This window comes from Schistocerca cancellata, chromosome 5 (assembly GCF_023864275.1).
Source record: "Schistocerca cancellata isolate TAMUIC-IGC-003103 chromosome 5, iqSchCanc2.1, whole genome shotgun sequence".
NCBI lineage: Eukaryota > Metazoa > Arthropoda > Insecta > Orthoptera > Acrididae > Schistocerca > Schistocerca cancellata.
Window position 1 is genome coordinate 241,544,200 of NC_064630.1, and position 12,625 is coordinate 241,556,824.

Below are 12,625 nucleotides of genomic sequence, written 5' to 3' on the forward strand. Positions count from 1 at the left end.
CTGCTCCTGGGTACGCCTTACAATCCAGTATCTGATTTCGGAATCTCTGTCTGACCATGATGTAATCTAATTGAAATCTTCCCGTATCTCCCGGCCTTTTCCAAGTATACCTCCTCCTCTTGTGATTCTTGAACAGGGTATTCGCTATTACTAGCTGAAACTTGTTACAGAACTTAATTAGTCTTTCTCCTCTTTCATTCCTTGTCCCAAGCCCATATTCTCCTGTAACCTTTTCTTCTACTCCTTCCCCTACAACTGCATTCCAGTCGCACATGACTATTAGATTTTCGTCCCGCTTTACATACTGCATTACCCTTTCAATATCCTCATACACTTTCTCTATCTGTTCATATTCAGCTTGCGACGTCGGCATGTATACCTGAACTATCGTTGTCGGTGTTGGTCTGCTGTCGATTCTGATTAGAACAACCCGGTCACTGGACTGTTCACAGTAACACACCCTTTGCCCTACCTTCCTATTCATAACGAATCCTACACCTGTTATACCATTTTATGCTGCTGTTGATATTACCCGATACTCATCTGACCAGAAATCCTTGTCTTCCTTCCACTTCACTTCACTGACCCCTACTATATCTAGATTGAGCCTTTGCATTTTCCTTTTCAGATTTTCTAGTTTCCCTACCACGTTCAAGCTTCTGACATTCCACGCCCCGACTCGTAGAACGTTATCCTTTCGTTGATTATTCAATCTTTTTCTCATGGTAACCTTCCCCTTGGCAGTCCCCTGGACTTAGAACTACTTAAACCTAACTAGTTAAAGATATCACACACATCCGTGCCCGAGGCAGGATACGAAACTTCGACTGTAGCAGCAGCGCGGTTCCGGACTCAAGTGCCTAGAACCGCTCGGCCAAAGCAACCGGCTAGATTTCTGTTATTAATATTAGAAAAACTAAACAGAGAATTTGCTTCTATTTCATATAAATGTACCGGGTGATCAAAGAGTCGGTATAAATTTGAAAACTTGATAAACCACGGAATAATGTAGATAGAGAGATAAAAATTGACACACATGCTTGGTATGACATGGGGTTTTATTAGAACAAAAAAAAGTTCACAAAATGTCCGACAGATGGCGCTGGACAACAAAACGTCAGTGACTGCGCATGACAACCGTGTATAAAAGGAGCTGTAATGAGAGAGAGAATCAGATGCGCCAACAGTCGCAGCATGTTGACGTTACCTGAAAAGGCGCTTTTAGTGAAGCTGTATCATCAGAATGAGGAATGTGCTAGTTCAGCGTTACGATCCTATCGCCATAGGAAGGGGATACGAAAGGGTAAAGGCCCGTTGACAAATGCAGCTGTGGCGAGAATGTTTCGTTGGCACTTAGGCGTACCCTCCGATGCTATCCGTAGAAAATCCATCGGCATCATGAACTGTTACCTGGAGATTTAGTGAAGCGGAGGGCATTTGCGGTGTGGGCGTTTCAAAAGATGGTGGAAGATGACGATTGGTTGAATAACGTGTTGTGGACCGACGAAGCTCATTTCACGCTCCGAGGGTCTGTCAACGCCCACAACGGCAGAATTTGGGCTACCGAAAATCCTAGAACTGTCGTGGAAACTCCATTGCACGACGAGAAAGTCACGGTATGGGTTGGATTTACCACATCTACCGTTATCGGGCCTTTTTTCTTCGAGGAAATGCGTGATTCTGGTTTTGTAACTGCTACTGTGACGGGTGAGAGGTACGCCGATACGTTACAGAATCGCATCATCCCCAGCCAGGTTGATAAACACCTGCTGGAACGTACGATGTTTATGCAGGATGGCGCTCCACCCCATATTGCTAGACGCGTGAAAGATCTCTTGCGCGTGTCGTTTGGTGATGATCGTGTGCTCAGCCGCCACTTTCGTCATGCTTGGCCTCCCAGGTCCCCAGACCTCAGTTCGTGCAATTATTGGCTTTGGGGTTACCTGAAGTCGCAAGTGTATCGTGATCGACCGACTTCTCTAGGGATGCTGAAATACAACATCCGACGCCAGTGCCTCACCGTAACTCCGGACATGCTTTACAGTGCTGTTCACAACATTATTCCTCGACTACAGTTATTGTTGAGGAATGATGGTGGACATATTGAGCATTTCCTGTAAAGAACATCATCTTTGCTTTGTCTTACTTTGTTATGATAATTATTGCTGTTCTGATCAGATGACGGACATTTTCTGAACTGTTGCATTTTTTTTTTTTGTTCTAATAAAACCCTATGTCATTCCAAGCATGTGTGTCAATTTGTACCTCTCTATCTACATTATTCCGTGATTTATTCAGTTTTCAAATTTATACTGACTTTTTTAATCACCCTGTATATCTCAATAGCAGGCTATCATTCCGTTATTTCAAAAATGTCAACTATCAACAGAATAACAAACAATTGCTATCGAATAGGCAGAGGAAGCACTTCGGAGATCTTCGGGTCGCGCCTGACTTGGATAGCGAGCGAGGTCGTTCGGCTGTCATATCAGAGCTCGATTGGCAGTCTCGGAGGACAGTGATGTTGTGTGCCGCGGTTGGTATCAGTTAGGACTTAATTAGCAATCTCTGGTTTGTAGGAGCTCAGTCGGCAGTCTCGGAGGACAGACGTGTCTGCCGCGGTCGCTATCAGTCAAGACTTAATTAGCAATCTCTGGTTCGTAAATATAAGAGCTCGATCGGCAGCCCCGGAGGATAGACATGTTGTCTACCGCAATCGGCATCGGTTAAGAACTTAATTAGCATCCTCTGGTTTTTGACAATTGAGAACTAGTTTGATAGTATTTACGGAAACACGCAGTTCATTATTTTGTTTATTCTCTGTGAAAGTGTAAAGAATGTAAATTATTTGTGATTCATAAAGTCGACTGTAATTGTGCAGTTTCTCGTATTATTCCAATAAAAATCGAGTGGCATCCCGTTTAAACAAATCAAGTCAAAATTTTATTATTTATATCGCACCAGTTTGTTGGGCAACGGCCTTGCCGCAGTGGATACACCGGTTCCCGTGAGATCACCGAAGTTAAGCGCTGTCGGGCGTGGTCGGCACTTGGATGGGTGGCCATCCGGCCCGCCATGCGCCGTTGCTATTTTTCAGGGTGCACTCAGCCTCTTGATGCCAGTTAGGAGCTACTCGACCGAATAGTAGCGGCTTCGGTCAATACCATCATAACGACCGGGAGAGCGGTGTGCTAACCCCACGCCTCTCCTATTCGCATCCTCTTCCGAGGATGACACGGCGGTCGGATGGTTCCGATAGGCGACTCGTGGCCTGAAGACGGAGTGAGTGCACCAGTTTCTTGCTAACAGTTTATTATAGCCTCAAGATAACAGATTCACGACCTATGCGATGTTTTCTGCGCAGGGGACAACAACCATGTGGAAGACTGCAGGTTGCTGAACTTTTATTCAGAACTCACGCATGCTACTCAGGGCCTGGAAGCAACCAGGCACTTCGAGTGTGACTCAGTAGCTATAGAAGAACCTCAAGGAGGGGGCGTTAAAGATATCTTGAGCTACCTTTACTCTTACTATAATAAAAAATAATGATGCCACATGGAAAGTTTAAGGAAGTTTTATTTAAACGATTATACACACATATAAGACAATGCCATCTTACGATATAAAAAGTTAGAATTGTGGTTCTTTTCCTTAAATGATGAATTCTGTGATACTGCTCTTCCTGACAAATTGATTAATTACATCGTCAATAGGACAATCAATATCAGGATGAGTGTTCGACTGAGCTAAGCCTGTGAGTCGATCCTCCTTCATTGTCGACCTCAGCCATGTCTTCGTACGCCACAGTGTTGATATACTTCTTTCTACTGTAGCAATAGATGCAGGTAGACAAGCAAATACACTCCTGGAAATGCAAAAAAGAACACATTGACACCGGTGTGTCAGACCCACCATACTTGCTCCGGACACTGCGAGAGGGCTGTACAAGCAATGATCACACGGACGGCACAGCGGACACACCAGGAACCGCGGTGTTGGCCTTCGAATGGCGCTAGCTGCGCAGCATTTGTGCACCGCCGCCGTCAGTGTCAGCCAGTTTGCCGTGGCATACGGAGCTCCATCGCAGTCTTTAACACTGGTAACATGCCGCGACAGCGTGGACGTGAACCGTATGTGCAGTTGACGGACTTTGAGCGAGGGCGTATAGTGGGCATGCGGGAGGCCGGGTGGACGTACCGCCGAATTGCTCAACACGTGGGGCGTGAGGTCTCCACAGTACATCGATGTTGTCGCCAGTGGTCGGCGGAAAGTGCACGTGCCCATCGACCTGGGACCGGACCGCAGCGACGCACCGATGCACGCCAAGACCGTAGGATCCTACGCAGTGCCGTAGGGGACCGCACCGCCACTTCCCAGCAAATTAGGGACACTGTTGCTCCTGGGGTATCGGCGAGGACCATTCGCAACCGTCTCCATGAAGCTGGACTACGGTCCCGCACACCGTTAGGCCGTCTTCCGCTCACGCCCCAACATCGTGCAGCCCGCCTCCAGTGGTGTCGCGACAGGCGTGAATGGAGGGACGAATGGAGACGTGTCGTCTTCAGCGATGAGAGTCGCTTCTGCCTTGGTGCCAATGATGGTCGTACGCGTGTTTGGCGCCGTGCAGGTGAGCGCCACAATCAGGACTGCATACGACCGAGGCACACAGGGCCAACACCCGGCATCATGGTGTGGGGAGCGATCTCCTACACTGGCCGTACACCACTGGTGATCGTCGAGGGGACACTGAATAGTGCACGGTACATCCAAACCGTCATCGAACCCATCGTTCTACCATTCCTAGACCGGCAAGGGAACTTGCTGTTCCAACAGGACAATGCACGTCCGCATGTATCCCGTGCCACCAAACGTGCTCTAGAAGGTGTAAGTCAACTACCCTGGCCAGCAAGATCTCCGGATCTGTCCCCCATTGAGCATGTTTGGGACTGGATGAAGCGTCGTCTCACGCGGTCTGCACGTCCAGCACGAACGCTGGTCCAACTGAGGCGCCAGGTGGAAATGGCATGGCAAGCCGTTCCACAGGACTACATCCAGCATCTCTACGATCGTCTCCATGGGAGAATAGCAGCCTGCATTGCCGCGAAAGGTGGATATACACTGTACTAGTGCCGACATTGTGCATGCTCTGTTGCCTGTGTCTATGTGCCTGTGGTTCTGTCAGTGTGATCATGTGATGTATCTGACCCCAGGAATGTGTCAATAAAGTTTCCCCTTCCTGGGACAATGGATTCACGGTGTTCTTATTTCAATTTCCAGGAGTGTATTTTGTCCAGTGTATGCAAAGTAGGATAGTCAGAACTAGGAGAAACAGACAACGCCTGCGTACCAGAATCACTATCTTTAAGGGCGTTTATGCTCGTTTGCTTGCATTGAAGAATCTCTCCCATTAGCCTCTTTTTAATCGCAAAGAGTAGTTCTCCTTCAAAGAATGATCGTTCAGTTAAGCACTGATTCAATTTATGTGTCAGATCAGAAAAGTACGACTACTCGATTCAGCCGAGTCCACTGACGAAAGAAACTAACGAATAGCGTGCGGGCTGAGTGGAACGGTCGGCGCTGGTGGCAGTGCCGCCCCTTCTGTATCCGCCACTGGTCTGACTGCAGTCTTAGTACAAATGAGATGAGTGACATGTATCTGTAATAACTCAGAGGAGATATGAAGGAAGGAAATTTTCGGAAAGGGATTTATCATACACGCACATAAATGCCGCTCACTATCTTTCTCTTTCACTTGCGGTACTTTCTAACTTATGTGTGACAGTGGAAAAGAATTACGGGGTTTCGAGAAAGTGGTAACTTTTTTCGCGCAGTGGACACCGATGTGTGATTCAGTGGGTGAGAAACAGCGTGCTGTAATCGAGTTTCGAATTCAAAGATTTGGTCCACACATGGAGCAGACTCTCCTTCAACGTGACAATGCCAGACCTCACGAGAGCGCCACGATATCTGCAACAATCTGACGCCTTGGCTTCACTGTCATCGATCACTCTCCGTAGAGTCCCGACCTGGCCCCATCCGATTTTCATATGTTTTCAAAACTTAAGATACACCTTCGAGGACTTCGCTTTGACAGCAGTGGCCGGCCGGAGTGGCCGTGGGGTTCTAGGCGCTACAGTCTGGAGCCGAGCGACCGCTACGGTCGCAGGTTCAAATCCTACCTCGGGCATGGATGTGTGTCATGTCCTTAGGTTAGTTAGGGTTAATTAGTTCTAAGTTCTAGGCGACTGATGACCTCGCATAGTGCTCAGAGCCATTTGAACCATTTTGACAGCAGTGAAGCGGTGCAAGCCTAGTTGAGATTGCTGCTTCGTCAACAAATTCGAACATTCTATAGTGTCTGAGTGGTCTCGGTCGAACTGTTGGCACCATTTCACTACAGGTAGAGGCGACATTGCAGTTGGTCCATATACCGCCAGAATTGCAAGGTGAAAAGGTGTGCAATTCAGAAGTGTTGCCCACTGTCTACATCTACATCTACATCCATACTCCGCAAGGCACCTGACGGTGCGTGGCGGAGGGTATTTTGAGTACCTCTATCGGTTCTTCCTTCTATTCCTGTCTCGTATTGTTCGTGGAAAGAAAGATTGTCGATATGCCTCTGTGTGGGCTCTAATCTCTCTGATTTTATCCTCATGGTCTCTTCGCGAGATATACGTAGGAGGGAGCAATATACTGCTTGACTCCTCGGTGAAGGTATGTTCTCGAAACTTCAACAAAAGCCCGTACCGAGCTACTGAGCGTTTCTCCTGCAGGTCTATCATCTCCGTAACGCTTTCGCGATTACTAAATGGCCCTGTAACGAAGCGCGCTGCTCTCCGTTGGATCTTCTCTATCTCTTCTATCAACCCTATCTGGTACGGATCCCACACTGATGAGCAATATTCAAGCAGTGGGCGAATAAGTGCTCTGTAACCTACTTCCTTTGTTTTCGGATTGCATTTCCTTAGGATACTTCCAATAAATCTCAGTCTAGCATCTGCTTTACCGACGGTCAACTTTATATGATCATTCCATTTTAAATCACTCCTATTGCCTACTCCCAGATAATTTATGGAATTAACTGCTTCCAGTTGCTGACCTGCTATTTTGTACCTAAATGATAAAGGATCTTTCTTTCTTTGTATTTGCAGCACATTACACTTGTCTACATTGAGATTTAATTGGCATTCCCTGCACCATGAGTCAACTCGTTGCAGAGCCTCCATCATTTCAGTACAATTTTCCATTGTTACAACCTCTCGATACACTACAGCATCATCCGCAAAAAGCCTCAGTGAACTTCCGATGTTATTCACAAGGTCATTTGTGTATATTGTGAATAGCAACGGTCCGACGACACTCCCCTGCGGCACACCTGAAATCAAATCAAGGAGCCTTACAATGAGCCGAATAAAGGGTTGTAGTTAACTATAACATTTGGGTTGCATTCAAAAAGTATTAATATAATCAATCAACCTTAAATAGAATAAGAAGCGAAATATTGCAGTCGGTTTCGACCTGAAAGATTGGTAAATAAAATACCCTTATTCTTATTAATTGAAGCCAAAAAGAGGCATATTACTGTTAATAATAAATCACTGTCACTTCGGAAGACTTCTCTCCATTGAGAATGACATGCTGCGTTCTGTTATCTAGGAACTCTTCAATCCAATAACACAATTGGTCTGATAGTCCATATGCTCTTACTTTGTTCATGAAACGACTGTGCGGAACTGTATCGAACGCCTTGCGGAAGTCAAGAAACACGGCATGTACCTGTGAACCTGTGTATGGCCCTCTGAGTCTCGTGGACGAATAGCGCGAGCTGGGTTACACACGATCGTCCTTTTCGGAACCCACGCTGATTCCTACAGAGTAGATTTCAAGTCTCCAGAAAAGTCATTATACTCGAACATAATACGTGTTCCAAAATTCTACAACTGATCGACGTTAGAGATATAGGTCTATAGTTCTGCACACCTGTTCCTGCATACTTCAACTTTGGGGTACGTATCAAGTTTTTTATTTTTTTATTGGCTTTCGGAACATACCCATACAGCTGTCCCAACACTGGAAATGTTACATAACAGTTGTTTTTGACAGTTCATAGGTACATAAGTTCAGTCGTACCCTGATACGAAGTTACATGGGCTTAACAGAGGATTGTTTCCGACATAAAACAAATTTTACATCAACAATATACTGAAATGAGTAAACTACGTTATCAGTTCCTGTACCATTTCATTCGCACACTATCGTACATATGTTATCCTTATCGCAGCGGAACTGCGTCTGCAGGAAAACCACAACATCTACTGTCTTCCAAATTGTTTATTGGCTACTTCTCCAGCACGGTAGGCGCAGTAAGATATAACATCAAGTTCAAAAAAACTCGTGCATGGTTGTTTACATCTTTAGGTGGTTTAGTGAAATTTCTCAACAGTCAAAGGGACTGTGTCTGTGATACAAAATCCACAGTCAACGTATATCTTCAGGAGTTCTGCGTACGGGGGTGACGCAAACCTTTTCTTTATGTGTGTATATTGGTTGACTATTCTGTGAAAATACTTTCTCGGTATCTTAACAGTAAAGCACGCCACGATGTACGAGGTGCATTCAAGTTCTAAGGCCTCCGATTTTTTTTTCTAATTAACTACTCACCCGAAATCGATGAAACTGGCGTTACTTCTCGACGTAATCGCCCTGCAGACGTACACATTTTTCACAACGCTGACGCCATGATTCCATGGCAGCGGCGAAGGCTTCTTTAGGAGTCTGTTTTGACCACTGGAAAATCGCTGAGGCAATAGCAGCACGGCTGGTGAATGTGCGGCCACGGAGAGTGCCTTTCATTGTTGGAAAAAGCCAAAAGTCACTAGGAGCCAGGTCAGGTGAGTAGGGAGCATGAGGAATCACTTCAAAGTTGTTATCACGAAGAAACTGTTGCGTAACGTTAGCTCGATGTGCGGGTGCGTTGTCTTGGTGAAACAGCACACGCGCAGCCCTTCCCGGACGTTTTTGTTGCAGTGCAGGAAGGAATTTGTTCTTCAAAACATTTTCGTAGGATGCACCTGTTACCGTAGTGCCCTTTGGAACGCAATGGGTAAGGATTACGCCCTCGCTGTCCCAAAACATGGACACCATCATTTTTTCAGCACTGGCGGTTACCCGAAATTTTTTTGGTAGCGGTGAATCTGTGTGCTTCCATTGAGCTGACTGGCGCTTTATTTCTGGATTGAAAAATGGCATCCACGTCTCATCCATTGCCACAACCGACGAAAAGAAAGTCCCATTCATGCTGTCGTTGCACGTCAACATTGCTTGGCAACATGCCACACAGGCAGCCATGTGGTCGTCCGTCAGCATTCTTGGCACCCACCTGGATGACACTTTTCGCATTTTCAGGTCGTCATGCAGGATTGTGTGCACAGAACCCACAGAAATGCCAACTCTGGAGGCGATCTGTTCAACAGTCATTCGGCGATCCCCCAAAACAATTCTCTCCACTTTCTCGATTATGTCGTCAGACTGGCTTGTGCGAGCCCGAGGTTGTTTCGGTTTGTTGTCACATGATGTTCTGCCTTCATTAAACTGTCGCACCCACGAACGCACTTTTGACACATCCATAACTCCATCACCACATGTCTCCTTCAACTGTCGATGAATTTCAATTAGTTTCACACCACGCAAATTCAGAAAACGAATGATTGCACGCTGTTCAAGTAAGGAAAACGTTGCCATTTTAAGTATTTAAAACAGTTCTCATTCTCGCCGCTGGCGGTAAAATTCCATCTGCCGTACGGTGCTGCCATCTCTGGGACGTATTGACAATGAACGTGGCCTCATTTTAAAACAATGCGTATGTTTCTATCTCTTTCCAGTCCGGAGACAAAAAATCGGAGGCCTTAGAACTTGAGTGCACCTCGTAGTAAGCCTTTCTTGTAACGTTTGCCAATTTTCACGCTGCAGTTGACTGGGAATCACGACACTGGCTAAAGGAACCTGTGACCAAACGAGCAGCTCTCCATCGGATCTTCTCTATTTCATCTAACGATCCTACCTATTAAGTGTCTCAGACTGGCGACCAGCACTCAAGTATTGCTCGAATGATCCCTTCAATGGTTTTCAGTCTGGTACCTGACTTATTTGCGGTTGGTTTCGTCTCATCGTTCCACTTTAAATTGCTCCATATGCACACTCCTAGATATTTGATATATGTCAAGATTTCGAGTCATCGTTCGACAATCATCATACAGTGTTGGGTCTTTCCACCTACTTATACTCAGCACATTATGCGAAGTTCAGTAACGGCAATATTACCCTTCTATACTTTTCGAGCACTCTGAAATTTTTCGTTAGGCGGAAATATTTATTATTCCCCCTGAAATATGCTGTATATTTAACTTTCTCTGAAATGATTGACATGTATTGCATTTAAGCTATAAAGTCTAACAGTCATGACATATTAGTCAAAAGTTTTGTCAGAAAAATAACCTTTTGCGGACCGTTTTTGATGATTAATTTTGTAATTTCATTTACTTTTAATTTGTACATAATAATTTCTCCTTACTACAAAATATTGCAATTAATGGTTATATCTATTTGTTTCAGGTAAGGGTTTTGCGTCAGCTGGAAAATCTCATATAATGATGACATGTCCGGTGATTACTCTTGTCTAATCTAATACTGAAGGCGAGATACCGTTAGATTCGTCTTAATTGCGCCACTCAGGTTTCCAACAGTAACTCCATTACATGCATATACCGCCGAATTCTTTCGTTTACAGGTGTGGTCATCATTACTGCCTTACAAAGAAACACACACACACATTACTTGCACCACTACGTCCCCTAACTATGGCTGCTGTAAACTAACCATTACCATGAGAAGAAGTATCATTAATATCCAAACTAAAATTCAAATTACATCCAAAAACCCAGATAGAGTAAGTTGCTTATGATTTTAACAAGTATTTTATTCATCACCATATAAGGTAGCCATCTCAGTATTGCCTGTTGACTTATACACTGTATGTCTTGAACGACAACGATATCTTCTCCGTAGAGGCATATTGGAGTTCAATGCAGTTGCCTGCGCAACAGCCCGACCCAGACTACTCCGAAATCGCGCCTGCGTCTGGATGTTAATGATACTTTTTCTCATTGTCATCATTGATTTATAGTAGCCATAGTTCTGGGACATAGTGATTTTTAGTAATGTTTCCGGTGTTGACAGTTTTTCTGAACGTGATGTTATGTCTTATCGCAACTACCATGTTGGAGAAGTAGCCAATAAGGATTTTGGAAAGTAATATCACTTTTCTCCATCCGCTTTTAGTTTATATACTCGTAATAAAAGTAAAATAAACTGTGATGAAAGTGTTCTTGTCAGGGTTAAATGTAAAGGAGTATGTGTGAATATACAAAAATGACTGTTGATTGTACTGAATATTATCATAAATGAAGTTTTTTTCCACAGTGGTCTTACCGTGGGACAACATGTGTAACTTGCATTCTGAAGTCTTTACACAGCATAAAACTGCACCCACCGACCCGTGTCCGTGGCACGGTGCATGTTTCAAACAACCGTTCGCCAGCATGACAGTGTATCCGGACACAAGCATTGACCTAGTGTGAAAAGAAGCGTGATTCATCTGCCTGGATGAAGTGCAACAGGCAAATTCCGTGTTCCTAGATTTCTGGAAACTTTTCGACACGATGCCTCACTGTGCACAGATAAGAAAGGTACAAGCACTCGGAATAGCTCCCCAGTTGTGTCAGTGGCTCCAACGCTTCTCAAGTAATAGAACCAAGTATGTTTTCCTCGACTGTGAGTGTTCATCAGAGACAAGTGTATCGTCAGGAGTGCCCCAGTGAAGTGTGATAGGACCGCTGTTGTTCTCATATGCACGAATGATGTGACGGACGGACAGGGTAAGCAACAATCTGCAGCTGTTTGCTGACGATGCCATGGTGTACGGTAAGTTACTGAATTTGAGTGACTGTGGGAAAATACAAGACGACTTAGACAAAATTTCCAGTTGGTGTGATGAATGGCAGCTAGCCCTAAATGTGGAAAAATGTAAGTTAATGCGGATGAGTAGGAAGGACAAACCTGTAATGTTCGCAGTGTTAACAGTCTCATACTTGACGTAGTCAAGTCGTTTAAACATCTGGTCGCAACGTTGCAAATCAGTATGAAATGGAACGAGCTTTTGAAAACTGTGGTAGGGAAGGTGAATGGTCGACTTCAGTTTACTGAGAGAATTTTAGGAAAGTGTAAAGGAGACGGCATATAGGAAGCTGGTGCGACCTATTCTTGAGTACTGTTCGAGTGTTTGGGATGAGACCAGGTCGTATTGAAGGAAGACGTCAAAGCAATTCAGAGGCGGGCTGCTAGATTTGTTACCGATAGGTTCGAACAAAGCGCATGTGTTACGGATACGCGTCAGTAACTCATATGGGAATCTCTGGAGGGAAGACGACATTCTTTTCGAGAAACACTATTGTGGAAATTTAGAGAAACGACATTTGAAGCTCACTGCAGAAAGATTCTACTGCCACTGAGGTACATTTCGCGTAAGGACCACGAAGATAACATAAGATAAATTTGGGCTCATATAGAC

At 45.0% G+C, this 12,625-nt stretch overlaps 1 protein-coding gene and 1 pseudogene across 2 annotated transcripts in view; one reads left to right on the top strand and one right to left on the bottom strand.

The window, feature by feature from the left end:
• Positions 1-12,625, bottom strand: part of LOC126187822 (probable cytochrome P450 301a1, mitochondrial) — a 357,451-nt gene that overhangs the window by 292,734 nt on the left and 52,092 nt on the right. The window lies entirely within an intron of this gene.
• Positions 2,972-3,089, top strand: LOC126189412 (5S ribosomal RNA; annotated as a pseudogene).